The sequence below is a fragment of the Halichoerus grypus genome, chromosome 6, assembly GCF_964656455.1.
Source record: "Halichoerus grypus chromosome 6, mHalGry1.hap1.1, whole genome shotgun sequence".
Lineage (NCBI taxonomy): Eukaryota > Metazoa > Chordata > Mammalia > Carnivora > Phocidae > Halichoerus > Halichoerus grypus.
In genome coordinates this window covers 66,125,061-66,140,584 of record NC_135717.1, presented here as the reverse complement: position 1 = coordinate 66,140,584, position 15,524 = coordinate 66,125,061, and the positions used below count along the sequence as shown (strand labels likewise).

General features: G+C 38.8%; 1 pseudogene; it reads left to right on the top strand.

The window, feature by feature from the left end:
• The first annotated feature begins 10,932 nt into the window (after window positions 1–10,932).
• Window positions 10,933–11,667, top strand: LOC118546241 (jupiter microtubule associated homolog 2 pseudogene; annotated as a pseudogene).
• Window positions 11,668–15,524: the final 3,857 nt, after the last annotated feature.

Sequence of the window (15,524 nt, the reverse complement as noted above, 5' to 3'; positions counted from 1 at the left end):
AGATTTGTCAGTTATCAGTAGATGTAATTCTTATAAGTGACTATAGAAATGTTAGAAAAGTAGAATTTCTATGGAATATTGTCAGGAAAAAAGAATTTTAGGAAATTTAATCTGTCAAAATAAATGCAGAGCTAGGGATTTTATTGTGGGGTAGCTGTGTTAGATATCAGACTGTAAATTCAATTTTTAGTGTAATCAGATTTATTAATCTTTTATTCCAGGCTTTCTGGGTTTGTTGTAAATCAGAGAAAGGCCTTTCCAGTTCTGGTGGCACCTGGGTGGCTCAGTCGTTTAGCGTCTGCCTTCGGCTCAGGTCATGATCCCGGCGTCCTGGGATCAAACCCTGCATCGGGCTCCCTGCTCCGCGGGAAGCCTGCTTCTCCCTCTCCCACTCCCCCTGCTTGTGTTCCCTCTCTCACTGTGTCTCTGTCAAATAAATAAACAAAATCTTAAAAAAAAAAAAAAAGACCTTTCCAGTTCTGAGATTCTTAAAAATTTTGTCTTGGTTTCTTTTTTCCTTTCATGTATTCACTGTCTTCAATTAAATTTTTGAAACTTTGGGAATTTATGCTTGTATGAAGTTTGAGGTTTGGACCCAACTTTATTTTTTTCCAGTTGGGATATCCACTTACTGCAACCTACTCATTGTATAAATATAGGTTATTCTTTAATTTCAGAGAAAATCAGGATAATGTCATTTTATTGAGTTCCAGCTAAAAGTCTCCTTTGTTTTACTTAGATTTCTAATAGTCATAAAGAAGAAAAAGATCTGTTGCCTAAAACCTACATGTGGCAGGATGAAATTGCCATGTAAAGACTGGAAATAGACACAGTAAACAATAAGAACCAGGAAATGGAAAAGAAATATTGTGAAGACATTGAAATTATAAAAGAAAAGAATGTCAGTCTTCTAAAGACCATAAAACTGAATGAGGAAACATTAACAAAAACAATATTAGAATATAGTGGACAGATTAATGCTCTGACCACTGAGAATACAATGCTGAAGTCTAAACTGGAGAATGAAAAGCAAAACAAAGAAAGACTGGACACACAAGTTGAATCACATCGAGCTAGACTAGCTACTGCTCTAGAGGATTATGATCAGAGTCAGGCATCAAAAAGAGACCTAGAACTTGCTTTCCAGAGAGCAAAAGATGAATGGTTTCGTCTGCAGGACAAACTGAATTCTGATGTGTCTAACCTAAAAGAAAACAATGAGCTTCTTTCTCAAAACCTTTCTAAAGCTGAAAGTAAATTCAATACTTTAGAAATTGAGCTCCATCACACAAGAGATGCTCTCAGGGAAAAGACTTTGGTTTTAGAATGTGTACAGAGAGACCTAAGTCAAACACAGTGTCAGAAAAAGGAAATGGAACACATGTATCAAAATGAACAAGATCAAGTGAATAAATACATTGGAAAGCAGGAATCCTTAGTGGAGAGATTATCTCAACTACAAAGTGAAAATATGTTGCTTCAACAGCAACTAGATGACGCTCACAACAAAGCTGCCAGTAAAGAAAATGTAGTAATTAATATCCAGGACCAGCTGCAGGATATCTTAAAAAAACTTCAAGCTGAAAGTGAAAAACAAGGTCTTTTGCTGGAAGCAAGCAACAGAGAGTTAATCAATGAATGCAATCTTTTAAAAGAAAGAATGTATCAGTATGAAAAGGAGAAAGTAGAAAGAGAAGTAAGTATCCAGAAAGATAAATATTTTCAAGCTTTCTAAGAGAAAATTCAAAGTAATATTTGATGATTATTATTATTTTTTGAGAGAAAGAGTGCACCTGCACATGAATGGGAGTGGGGCAGAGGGAGAGGGAGAGAGAATCCCAAGAGGGCTCCACATCAGAGAACTCCACCTCATGACCCCGAGATCGTGACCTGAATGATTATGGCTGAATTTTGAATCTAGTTGAATATAAAAAATATATAGACTATAATTCAGCATAACTTGTATCCAGCAAATAAAAATTAGACTTGAGAGGGGTTTTAATTTGAATAAAATTGTTGTGTCATCTATGAAAGTTTAAGAGGTTAAGTTATAAATTGTTAATAGTAGGCTGATACTAATAATTTAGCCTTATACTGCTAAAATAATAATTTTAATCTTTGTCACATTTTAATACCATGATGAATAGATGAATGGAAATGTTCATACCTGCAATGAGCATTTTGAAATTGAGATTCAATTAAGTGGATTCACTTGATGGTTTACTCCAGATTTCCCACTTGAACTAGAGTGTAGATGCTGTATCTCAGTACTTTTCCTTTGGTGGCTTTTTATACATTTTAGGTTGGAATAATTTTACGTTTATTTATATAAATTTGAATTTTTAGTCTGAAATCATGTATCTTATGACCTTTTAACTCTTTGCAGGCACTTTTCATTAAATCATAATTTGGGACAAGTGTGGTGAGCTTTAGCAAAACTGATTTAATCTTCCCAAGGCTATTTATAATTTTTTAAGGCAATTTTACAAATATTTTGCTTATTTCAAAGCTCAATGACTATCATTTAGGCATAAGTTTGTCCCATACAAAGAGAATTGTATCTGTAATATATCAATTTCGCATTGGATCTCCATTTTCAGATTAATGGGGGGTGGCAGGATTCTTGTACTGTAGCACGAATGGAGGTCAGGGAGGGAGGTGAAAGCCCGGTTATCTAGGGCCTTGAAGCCCATTAGAATGACTTCACTTTTGTTCTGAGATAGTGATCTATTGGAAGGATTTGAGCAGAGGATTGAATATGTGAGGAACTTTAACATTAATTTAAGCCTCTAATAAAACAGAAGGAAAATATTTCATCATGTAGAATTTACCACTGCTAGGCCCACCTATAAACCCATTTCTTTTTGAGACCTCAGTAGGGTGGGAAGCTTTGCAGATTCATCAACAAGGAATGGAGAGTGGGGCTGAATTAATTATCTAAGTAACATAACACTGACTAGGCAGGAGGATAACACCTGTATGTGGTGATATTTTTCAAAGTACGTATGTTAGAGTTATATATTATTAACATAACTTAATAGTAAGATAATTTATAAAATCAGTAACAGAAACGTCTTATTAGGTAGCTGTGAGACACCTTCAACTAGAACTGGCTGATGCCCTAAAAAACCAATCTATGTCAGAGGCTTCGCTGGAGGTTACATCACGTTGCCGTATTAATTTAGAAGATGAGACACAGGATTTGAGGAAGAAATTAGGTCAAATCAGAAGTCAGGTATGTATTAAGTGTAACATGTCAACAGTGAATCTGTAGCAGGTTAATATAAAGTGTTTTAGGATGCTAATTTCCATGGACCATTTTCTCTTGTATTTTCATTATAATTTAGTGTAATTTTAGTATCTTCACAATGCACTTATTTCTTAAACTTTGACTTTCATTCTGCTATTTGTGTTATACATTTTTTTCTCTTACAGTATTTACCCTTAGGAAAGTTGAGACTTATGCATCATTCACAGAAATTGAGGGACTTTTTATTTCCTACTAAACAATTTTTTTAAAGATTTATGTATTATTTGAGAGAGAGCGAGAGTGCGTGCGCATGCACACGCGTGAGTGGGGGGGGGAGGCAGAGGGAGAGAATCTCGAGCAGACTCCCTGCCCAGCACAGAGCCCCACGCCAGCTCGATTCCATGATCCTGAGCTGAAATCATGAGTTGGATGCTTAACCAACTGAGTCACCCAGGTGCAATGTTTTTTAATGATATCTCTGTTACCATGATGAGATGAGCCATATAAAATCAGAAGATAATCTTTAATGAAATGTTTCAGGAAATGGTCTTATTTCTCATGTTCACTTTTGTGAACGGATATAGAATCTGTACTGATTTTAGGATAACTTGTACAGAAAAGTCATTTTACAAACCAGTTGAACTTAAGCATTTCCTTCATCTTCTTTTCCTTTTAGATATATTGTAATTGCATAGAAATATTCAGATCATGTGTAGTATATACACCCAAAAGAGAGAATTAAGAAATTAAGAATGGGTCCTGCTATTGGATTTTCTTTTTTTAAGATTTTATTTATTTGACAGACAGAGACACAGCGAGAGAGGGAACACAAGCAGGGGGAGTGGGAGAGGGAGAAGCAGGCTTCCCGCCGAGCAAGGAGCCTGATGTGGGGCTTGATCCCAGGACCCTGGGACCATGACCTGAGCCGAAGCCAGCCGCTTAATGACTGAGCCACCCAGGCGCCCCCATTGGATTTTTAAAAAACTTTATTGAGATATAATGCACATACCATACAATTCACCCATTTAACATGTATAGTTCAGTGTTTCTGATTATATTCATAGAGTTGTGCAACTATCACTGCCATCAAGTAGAATATTTTCATCACCCTGGAAAGAAACCCTTAGCCCTTGATCCCCCAGCCTCAGGCAACCACCAGTCTACTTCCAGCCTCTATAGAGTTGCCTATTCTGAATATTTCATATAAAGGGGGTCACACAATGTGTGGTCCTTTGTGACTAGCTTCTTTCACTTAATGTTTTCAGGGTTCATCTGTGTTATACCATATATCAGTGCTTCAGTTTTTTTTTTTTGTCAAACAGTGCTCCATTGTGGGCCAAAACCCTTGTTCATTCATCATTTGATGCACCTTTGGGTTATTTCCCACTTTATGGCCATTAATAATGCTGCTCTGAACGTTGATTTAATTATTGTCTGGACATCTGTTTTTATTTCCCTGCCATCAGATTTTATCCTCTGAGTTAATTGGGTTGATTTCACCATCTCTCAGCCTTTTACTCATGCTGTCCTTTCTGTCCTTTTACTTTCCCTTCCTCTTGCCTAGTCTTACACTATTCAGACTTGGCTCATAGTCTCTCATTCTCCATGAAGCTCTCTCTGACTATTCTAATTCCCACTGACTTTACTCTCTTCACACTTGTCTCATCTAGTCTATTCAGAACAATTTAGTCCTTTATTTTACATTGGTTTTATTTTTTTCATGAGAGATAATTTTGTCTTTCTAAGTACACCTTTATCTAAGGGGAAAAATATGGGATATGCATGGTACCTATCCTTGTATAAATTGAGAATATTTTAACTTAACAGTTTTTAGGATAAAATTAAGTACTTTATACCATATCAATAATTTCTGATTGAAAACATTGACATAACAAAGCTTTTATTCTAAATGTATTTTAAGCAATTAAATGTAAAATTGAAAGCATTTAATCTGACAGAGGAGAAGTGTTCACTCAAATGCTTGTTTTATCCCCCTCACTGTGGAAAAACAGTCTAAATTTGCCTTTCTTCATTTTGCAGCCAGTACTGAGGTTACTTTACCAACTATAAAGCTCAGGGCACAGCTTTTTTTTTTTTTTTTTTTTTTTTTTACCTTTCTTTTTTAAAGTTTGTTTGTTTGTGTATTTATTTATTTATGTAATTTCTACACCCATTGTGGGGCTTGAACTCATGAGCCCAAGGTCAAGAGTCGCATGTTCTTCCCACTGAGCCAGCCAGGCGCCCCTGGGGACAGTTTTTTCTGATATGCCATACCACGTAGCCTTAATGTATTCATCAGAGTACTTGCTAAAGCAGTGTAACACAGACAGTTGCTAAGATAATATAAACATGAAATGATTTGGGAATGTTGATTCAGCAAGAGTCCATTATTTCCAAGTCAGCGGCTTTACCTTGCCTCTGATGGTCATGTAAATATTTATTACTCAGTCTAGGAGGTACTATTTGCCCTGTAGTCCATGAGATTGTCCACTGAGTAGTATAGCGAGGAAGTAAGTTAAAATTATTATAAGTGGAAAAAAGTACTGGTACCTAGTGGAATTGGTAAAAGTTTTTTGAAGTACTGAGGATGTATTCTGGGCCTCATGCTCCCCATTTGCTGCCACTTTCAGTGGTATGAAGAACAATTTCAGTATAACTTGTATAAGACACCACTTTCATTGGTCTGCCATCTGCCTAAAATATCAAATATTATTAGAACATAACCTACAGCAACAATGATGATGCTAATTGCAGACAGAATTCGGTGTGTCCCACCTACCCTTCTAAATAGTTCATGTATAGGGGCACCTGGGTGGCTCAGTTGTTAAGTGTCTGCCTTCGGCTCAGGTCATGATCCCAGGGTCCGGGGATCAAGTGCTGCATCGGGTTCTCTGCTCCGCCGGAAGCCTGCTTCTCCCTCTCCCACCCCCCTGCTTGTGTTCCCTCTCTCGCTGTCTCTCTCTCTCTCTGTCAAATAAATACAATCTTTAAAAAATAAAAATAAAAATAAAATAGTTCATGTATATTTCCTAGATTAATCTTCCCAACATCCCAGTGTGGTAGATACTATTATTATCTTCATTTTACAGAGAAGAAACTGAGACACAGAAATTTTAAGTAATTTGTTCCAGGTCACACAGCTAATACCCAGTGAGTTGGGATTCAGACCCCAGGCATTCTGGTTCCTACGAAGATAATGCCTCTCATATTATTCCATGAAATATCTAGTTTTCACTGAAAGCAACATGTTAACTTTTATAATCACTGGAACGGCCATGGTCATTCACATATGTGAATATTTAAAACTATAATTGGTGTGGTACTTAGAATACAAAAATAGAAATGTTTACCATAAGGTAATTTCCTATCTTTCCCCCTTTGACCAATATATAAATTTGTAGGTTTAGCTGATAAAATATAATTTAAATACATTAAAAATGTGACATTTTAGTAACTAGAGAAGTCAGCAAACTTTTCTGTAAGGGGATTGTAAATATTTTATTTTATTTTAAGATTTTATTTATTTGAGAGAGAGAAGGAACAGTGGGGAAGGGCAGAGGAAGAGAGAGAGAGAGAGAGAGAGAGAGAGAGAAGCAGACTCCCTGTAAATATTTTAGGCTTTGTAGGCCATAGGTCTCTGTTGCAGCAGTTCAAATCTGCTGTAGCCATAAAGCAGTACGTAGAGGAGAGTGTGGCTGTGTCCACTAAAATTTTATTTACAAAAACAGCTGATGGTGGTTTTATACTAGATTGCCAGGAGTTAAAAGTATTTCTTTTTTTTCTTTTTTAGTTGCAAGAAGCACAAGATCGACATGCAGAGGCTGTAAGATGTATTGAGACGTTGAAAGATCACGTGCAAAAGTACAATTTAAAGCAGCACAGAAAATAACTTGAGTATTTATAAAGCAGAGAAGCAGTGTAGTATGAGAAATATATCAGTTATGATAATAAGTACATCATTGTTAAGCTGGATAAAAATTTCAGCTTTGCGCTATTTGGAAATGCATAAATTTTGCATATTATCTTTAAATTTTGCACATTAACTATAAAACACAACCAGAAAAATGGCACAATTGCCAAATCTTCTACTTTTTAAATTTTTAAGAATTTATGTAAGACCTTCAGATGTTTGTTTAGAAATTATACAGTACTTTTAAAATTTATGTGTGAGAATAATTTTAAAATTTTCATTTTAGGCTTGAAGTTGAAAATGCCAAGTTAAAAGTTACAGTCAAAAAACAAGCGGGCAAAATTGAACAACTTCAGGAAAACCTGTTAAGTACAAGTTCGGTAAGTCAGTCTCTTAATTTCTGTCCTACTGAAAAGGAATTTTTATTTCTCTAGTTGTAGTATATAAGACTATTTTGGATAATATGAAAATTCTCACTGATAAAAATGTTTATTGTATTCATATGGTTGCTACTTGCTACTGGTAGTATAATTCCTCTTTATAGATGAAGTTGACTGAATTCATAAATTAATAATTTTTATAGTAAGATTGTAATAAAAAAGATTGTGGTAGTCTAAGATAAGCAATATTTTATACATACCACATTTTATTTATCTATCTGGCAGTGGACAATTGAGTTTTTCCACCTTTTGGCTATTGTTAGTAATGCTGCTGTGAATATTGGCATACAAAAGTCTCAGTCCCTACTAATATTTTTCAGTATGTTTAAAAATTCCCAAAGTTTGAGTCATAATTTGATCTTGAATTCTGACTTTCTCTTGTAATCTAAACCCTTCAGTGAGATTTGAGAATGGATTACTCTCATGATAATTTGTTGTGATTTGTAATTATAAATTTGTAATTTTTTGTCTTCATCAAGAATGACTACTAGGTCATTATGCAAACATTTTTCTCAAAGGAATATATTTTTCTCTCTGTTGGATTTTGGAAAGGAAAAGAGATGCCAGTGAAAAAGTGGAAATGACTGCTCAATCAGGGCCTTACAGAGTAACATCGTGCTCCTAGCATTCACTGCAAGTTCAGGAACTAATTTTTTTTTTTCATTAATTTGAGTTAATCAGCCTTTCACAGATTTAACAATCCAATCGCAGGAAAGATTAATGTGCAATCCAGGATTCCAACTTATTGATACGTAGTGAAAACTATGTAACTATTTACCAAGCAGAACCGGATTATCATGCCATTTATACCCTCCTTCATAGGAGAGGGTACCAATGATTTAAGATGAGAAGGCTGCATTGTGAGTCCTAGGTTGGAACAATGAGGTAGATGCACCTACCACTAGTTTCTTTGTCACAAAAGCTGCATCCTTGCAAATTTCATTATACAGCTATACCTATCAGGGGAACTAGCACATTCTGTTGATTGGTCCTTTTTGTGGCCAAAGAAACATCGAAAATAATTTTTTTTCTAGATTTCCTATAAATTAGTCACATTGTATTACTATAGTTTTCATTGAGCAAGTAACGTGACAATATGTGAATGAGAATGCCAGGAGTTGTCCCCCTATGGTGTCATATAGAAATCTATTAAGGAAGGTATCAAATCTTGTAAAGTCTGTAAGAATAGCCGTAGGTATTCTGTAGATTCCACTGGAAATGAATTAGGGTTATGACATAAAATTATTAGCTACCCTGTGAAACAAACACTTAGCTTTCAACCAACTCAGTCCATAGTCCTAACATCTCTAGAAGGATTTTATCTCATGAATCCCCAGGCCAGAGACTACCTGGGTTAAGAGATTTGATAGACATAGTTTTGAGGTGAAGAATCTGGATTGGGAAGAAGAGATAGCTCTAGGCTGACTTAAGCTTCCAAACAATATAGTCAAGTATGTGTCTGAAAAGAACTTCAGAAGAAGACTTCCATAAGATCCAATCTCTATGGAATAGGAAATTATTCAAAAGAAAACAAAGGCAAACGATTGATAGTCTGACCCTTGTGAGAAACATTTGCATCAGAAAAGAAAAGCAAGACAGAGTATGGTGGTCAGCATCCTAAGGGAAAGGGTGCCCCCTGAGATGACAAAATAACAATACACTCAAAGTAATACCAAAAAGAGTCAACATAAAATGTACAAAATTAGCTGTCTAGGGGTACCCGGGTGGCTCAGTCAGTTAAGCGCCTGCTTTCGGCTCAGACCATGATCTCAGGGTCCTGAGATCGAGCCCTGCTCAGCTGGGAGTCTGCTTCTCCCTCTCCCTCTGCTCCTTCCCCTATTCATGCACTCTCTATTTCAAATAAATAAATTTTAAAAAATTAAAAAAAAAATTAGCTGTCTATAAAGGTAATCCACATCAGGTAATGGTTTTTGAGTGTGTGGTTGAGAACACTCTCTATGAGGAACTAGAAGGAAGATCAAAAAGTAGAGATGACTTCAGTAAAGGGGTCAAGGCTGGAAATGTAGATTAGAGAATCTGGTTTTGAAGCCTTGAGATTTAACCAACTCTGAGAGGATTTGATAAGAGGAATAGCAAGGGTCAGGGACTAACCGCGGTTGCTGTCCTTTAGAAATAAAATGGGATTAGAGAGCAGAGGGAGGGTATGGTCATTGTTTTCAGCTGTTGCTGAGAAGTAAAGCAGGATAAAGACTTTAAAAAAAATATCCTTGGGGCGCCTGGGTGGCTCAGTTGGTTAAGCGACTGCCTTCGGCTCAGGTCATGATCCTAGAGTCCTGGGATCGAGTCCCGCATCGGGCTCCCTGCTCAGCAGGGAGTCTGCTTCTCCCTCTGACCCTCCCCCTCTCATGTGCTCTCTCTCTCTCTCTCTCTCAAATAAATAAATAAAATCTTAAAAAATAAAAAAAATAAAAAAAAGATCCTTGATGACCCTCAAAATTTTTTAGTGGAATTTCAGGACTGAAACTCCGATTTTAGTGTAAAAGAAGAAACTAAGTGTTGGAAAGATGAATCTGTGGATGAGATGACACATTAAAGAATGCTCAAGTCCAGTGAAAGGGGAGAAGCAGGATGATAGAAAAAGCTGCAAGAGTGAAGCAAAAGTTTTTATGTAATATCAAGAAGACTTAAACTTTATTTAAAGAGAAAGGTAGTTAACAGAAAAGAAGAAATTGAAACCTTGCAGAGATGCTTGCAATGCTTGCAGAGAATGAGAGTATCTCATTCTAAAGTCAGGCGATCATCAAAACTGTAATGGGGACTGCATGGGAATTTTTCAGAGATTATCTTAAAATGGTATGATCTCACAAAACCCAGAGTATCTTAAGCTGTGGATGAAAATGTGTTTCTAGGGCATCTTTAGAAACTAAAATGTAAATATAACCACTTTTTAAAACTTTTCATTAACACGTAGTATTAATATGGGTAAGAACCTCTGTATTTAACAAGTAAATTTTGGCAATTTAAATTCTAGAAAAAATAATGATAAAAATGTAAAATCAGTTTAAGCTGTTTTTAAGAAAGGTCCATATATTTGAAATTTGTATTTATTGGCATCAGGTTTATAAAACTATATTATATAAAACTTAAAATTATAAATTTTAAACTACATTATATAAATTTAAAATTATAAATTTATGAAATTTATAAAATGTAGTTTATGAGCCTTTCTAAACATGTTATTACTTATGAATTCGTGAGAAATAATATTTTATGATAGAAGAATGAGTATCTAGATTTTTAAATATCATTTCCTTTAAAAATTTTTTTCAAAGTCTGATGATGAAAAGGGACAGATAAAGAAATTTACTGAAATGTTCCAGGCCCCGGAGAGCGACGGAGGCCAGGCGGGCTCGGCCATGAAGCCCCTGGGAGGAGAGGCCAGCAATCTTTTTGGAAGTCCAGAAGAAGCTGCTCCATCAAGCAGGCTCAATAGGATGGCATCTAATATTTTTGGACCAACCAAAGAGCCTCAGAACATGCCTAAAAGGACCAATCCTCCAGGGGGGAAAGGAAGCGGTATCTTTGATGAATTCATGCCTGTGCAGACTCGACAGCATCTGAACCCACCTGGCGGGAAGACCAGTGACATTTTTGGGTCCCCAGTTGCTGCCACTTCACCTTTGGCACACCCAAACAAACCCAAGGACCACGTGTCCTTGTGTGAGGGAGAAGACCCCAAATCAGCCCCTAAAGCCGCAACAAGCTCGTTGCCTGGAGAAGAACCCAGTGAGAAGGGAGGGCCTGGAGAAGTGGGCCGTGCCCAGCAGCCGGGGCCCATGCCCGCGGAGGACAGCCATGAGCCCAGGTTGGGCCCACGGCCGTGCTCTCATAACAAAGTCCTCAACCCACCTGGAGGCAAATCCAGTATCTCCTTCTACTAAGAGGGGCTGCTGCTTCACCTGTAGCCAGACAAGAACCCGGAGAGATAGGATTTCAAATACTATAGTTTCTTTTAGCCCAAAGGAGCCGGGTGGGGAGAGGGTCTGCTGTGTATCTGAAGCCGCTGCTCAGGCCCCACTGCTGTCACAGAGCTGGGGGGAGCTTACCTCCAGACTGCGGGAGACCTGTCTTGGTGGGGATAAAACGGGACTCACTGTAACTGTGCATGTGACGGGACTCAACGAGGGGCGTGGGGGCAGGTGGTGCGAGGCCACGCTGAGGCCTGGTGGCGTGGGGCTGCCCACAGCCTCGCCACACTGGCGCTCTGCTGGCCGACCGGGGGTCTGGGGATCACGAACACAGTAGCAGAGTTTAAGTTTAAAGCCTTGGCAAGAAAATAAGAAACAACCTGTGTGTTGCTGTGGGATAGATGGGCAAGGCACAGGCCAAAACAATACTGGTGGGGACTGGGGTCTCTGGCTGGCCCGGCAGGTTCTCACCCCATTCACCACGGGACCATTTCCATCCCTGGGACTGCCTCTGCAGGCCCCCGGTGCCTCCTTTCCAGTCAGCCCCAGTGTGGTGCTCTGCACGCTTCCTGAGCCACCTCGGTTGCTTGTCCTCGGCAGCTGTCGACAAAAACCAAAAAGTCATTCTCAGTCTCATGCTTTATGGAAAGATTTTGTGCCCTGATCCTCTGAGGTGCTCCATTTCTGCCATCTAAAAGCTTGGCCAGATCATACGTAGAAATCTCTGCCTTTCATTCCCAGGCTGGTTTTGCTGTGAATTGTTCCTTCTTTTCCTGAGTGGCCTCCTATCTGGCCTGTGCCCTTCTCCAGGGATGCAGACAGCTCCCTTGTCAAACCACAGCTCTTCCTGTGGGCAGCTCTTCCTGTGGACAAGCAACCGAGGTGGCTCAGGAAGCGTGCAGAGCACCATACTGGGGCTGATTGGAAAGGAGGCACTGGGGGCCTGCAGAGGCAGTCCCAGGGATGGAAACAGTCCCGTGGTGAATGGGGTGAGAACCTGCGGGTCCTGTGCCCTTCTCCAGGGATGCAGACAGCTCCCTTGTCAAACCACACCTCTTCCCCACCCCCACCCCCCGCCCCCGACTCCTGCAGCTGTAGAACTGTCCACATGCATCCAGGCAATGGGGTGACTGAAATCCTTCATGCGTCTTTACTCCTGTTGACGGTGGGAAGAAGAGATGCTTTAGAACCTTGGGTTCTTCGGTTTGAATCTTTAATAATATCTAAAAAGCTTTTCTAAAATACCAGCTTTACATAAGACTCTGCCCTGTTTCTGACAACCTTTCTAGGAAAAAGTCAGTTGCTCAGGTACAACCGAGAGGAAGAAACTTTGCTTAGCTGCTCTTTATAAAGCTTTGCAGAACCTCTGGACCATATTCAGTTTCCAGAAGAAACCTGGAGACCTTGGCCCAGAAAATTAAGTAGTTTGACATCGAAGTCTCAACTAGCTGATTCCATGATGCTTGTCGGCACAGAGGACGGGCTGGCCAGAGCGCTGTTGCTTTGGTCCCGGCAGGCAGAGTTTCTCCCGGTTGGCCCTACAGGGCTCAGTCTCAGACCTTGCACCTCACTCATGTTGGACCAACAGTTAACAGAGGACAGGCTTCAGGTCGGGGTACATCTTGGTATGAGAGCCTACAAAGCTAATGCTAGGTACTAAAAATACCTGCATCATGACTGAAATTTAAAAAAGCAACAATGCTGTGTTTCATCGTACCCACAGTGGCCTAGACACTTAAGTGCCTGCAGGAGCTATCTGCTGAGCTCTGCCTCTTACACCTGGCACACTGGGGGGACCTGCACGTGGCTTTGTCAACCAAAGACCGTTTGTTTTCCCCCTTTCAACTGCCCTGTTCACTCAGGAGGCAAGAAACTCTTTTCATGTGACTCTCTCAAGTAGTTCCTGTCTCCCCCCTTCAAATGGCCACTTATAGGAAAGTTGTTTGGAATTCAGAGCATTTTTTTCCCCATTAGAAAATGTCATAAATGGTAGTTAGGGTTTAAGCCCAAACACACTAACTTTTGCTTAATGCAATGTTCTCATGGTAGAAGTGAACTTCCATTTATGACTATGTTTTCTTGTGGTTTTTAGTATGCAAGAAAATGACCCGTGGATGCCAAATTGGATTGCCAGGAACCCTGACATTGTACTGCTGGGCCCTGTGGCTTCGCCCCTTCCCTCACTGTCCACCCAGTTCTGTCCATCAGCAGGGATATTGGGTGGAGATGGGGAGCAGAGGTGGGGATGCAGGCAAAGGAGAACTGTAGCAGGAGCCTCTGTGCAGTGTAGACAGATGTCCTGCCTTCCTTTTCTCCCCAGCCTTCCCTCCCTGGGGCTGTAGAAGTGGGTTTAGAGTGCCTGGTAGTCTGGTAACTGGGAAAAGCAGGAGAGGACTTTCTGCTCCTGTGAGCCGGATGGAGGTGGCCATTTATGGAAAATGCTCTATACATCGGGGACTGCCTGTATTTGGAAATTCATTAATTCAGCAACCTGTTCTCAACCTCTAAGCTGCATTTTGAAATTATTAGTCTGTATTTTTATTAAACCTTAAAACTTCTTTTATGTGCATTTGGTGCCAAATTTTTTCTAGAGCTGTATCAAAAACAAGAAGCCTGTACTCACATCAGAATGTAGTTTTGATAGGGGCATTTTGTTTTACAAGGCAGGATTGGGTATAACTGTGGAATTAAACTTAGCAATCATGTAAAAAAAAAAAAAAGAAATTTATTGAGTTGAAACAATCTCTGGAATGTAGTTTAGATCAAGAAATGAAGAAAAATGGTGAATTAGAAAAAGAGATTACTAGGTAAGACTAATATTTCAGATAATTTTAACCATTAATTAACTGATTTACCTGTAATTTCACTTTATTAAATACAAATTCTTGCCAAAATATTACACTTACTCTTTAATGATTCCTTAAATAATAACAACAGTTCCTTTAACAATTACAACGGTAATTTTCATTGTCCATCTTGAAGAGTTTCTGCAAGATATCTTTGTTCTTTGGTAATATTTCCTTTTAATAGTGTTCTTCCCTTCCAACAAGTATTTTAATATCTAAAAACCTGTGTCACTGTTTAATCATATCAAAAGTTATCTTGGTTTGGCTTATATTTTTTTTTTTTTATATTATTTTTTTAAATTTAAATTCAGTTAACCAACATAAAGTATATTAATTTCCAGGTAGAGTTCAGTGATTCATCAGTCTTATATAACACCCAGTGCTAATTACATTAGGTGCCCTCCTTAATGTCCACCATCCAATTACCCCATCCTTCTCCCCTCCTCTGCTCCAGCAACCCTCAGTTTGTTTCCTATGATTAAGAGTCTATTTGATTTGTCTCCCACTCTAATTTCATCTTGTTTCATTTTCCCCTCCGTTCCCCTATGCTCCTCTGTTTTGTTTCTTAAATTCTACATATGAGTGAAATCAAATGATAATTATCTTTCTCTGACTGACTTATTTGGCATAATACCCTCTAGTTCCACCTACGTCATTGCACGATATTTTTTCTATTGGCTGAGTAATATTCCATTGTATATATCTACACATCTTCTTTATCCATTCATCTGTCAATGGACATCAGGGCTCTTTCCACAGTTTGGCTATTGTGGACATTGCTGCTATAAACATTGGGGTGCAGGTGCCCTTTTGGATCACTACATTTGTATCTTTGGGGTAAATCCTTAGTAGTGCAATTGCTGGGTTGAGTAGCTCTATTTTCAACTTTTTGAGGAACCTCCATACTGTTTTCCAGTGTGGCTGTACCAGCTTGCATTCCCACCAGCAGTGTAAGAGGGCTCCCCGTTGTCTGCATCCCCGCCAACATCTGTTGTTTCCCGACTTGTTCATTTTAGCCATTCCAACAGGTGTGAGGTGATATCACATTGTGGTTTTGATTTGTATTTATTTCCCTGATGCCGAGTGATGTTGGGCATTTTTTCACGTGTCTGTTGACCATCTGAATGTGTTCTTTGGAGAAATGTCTGT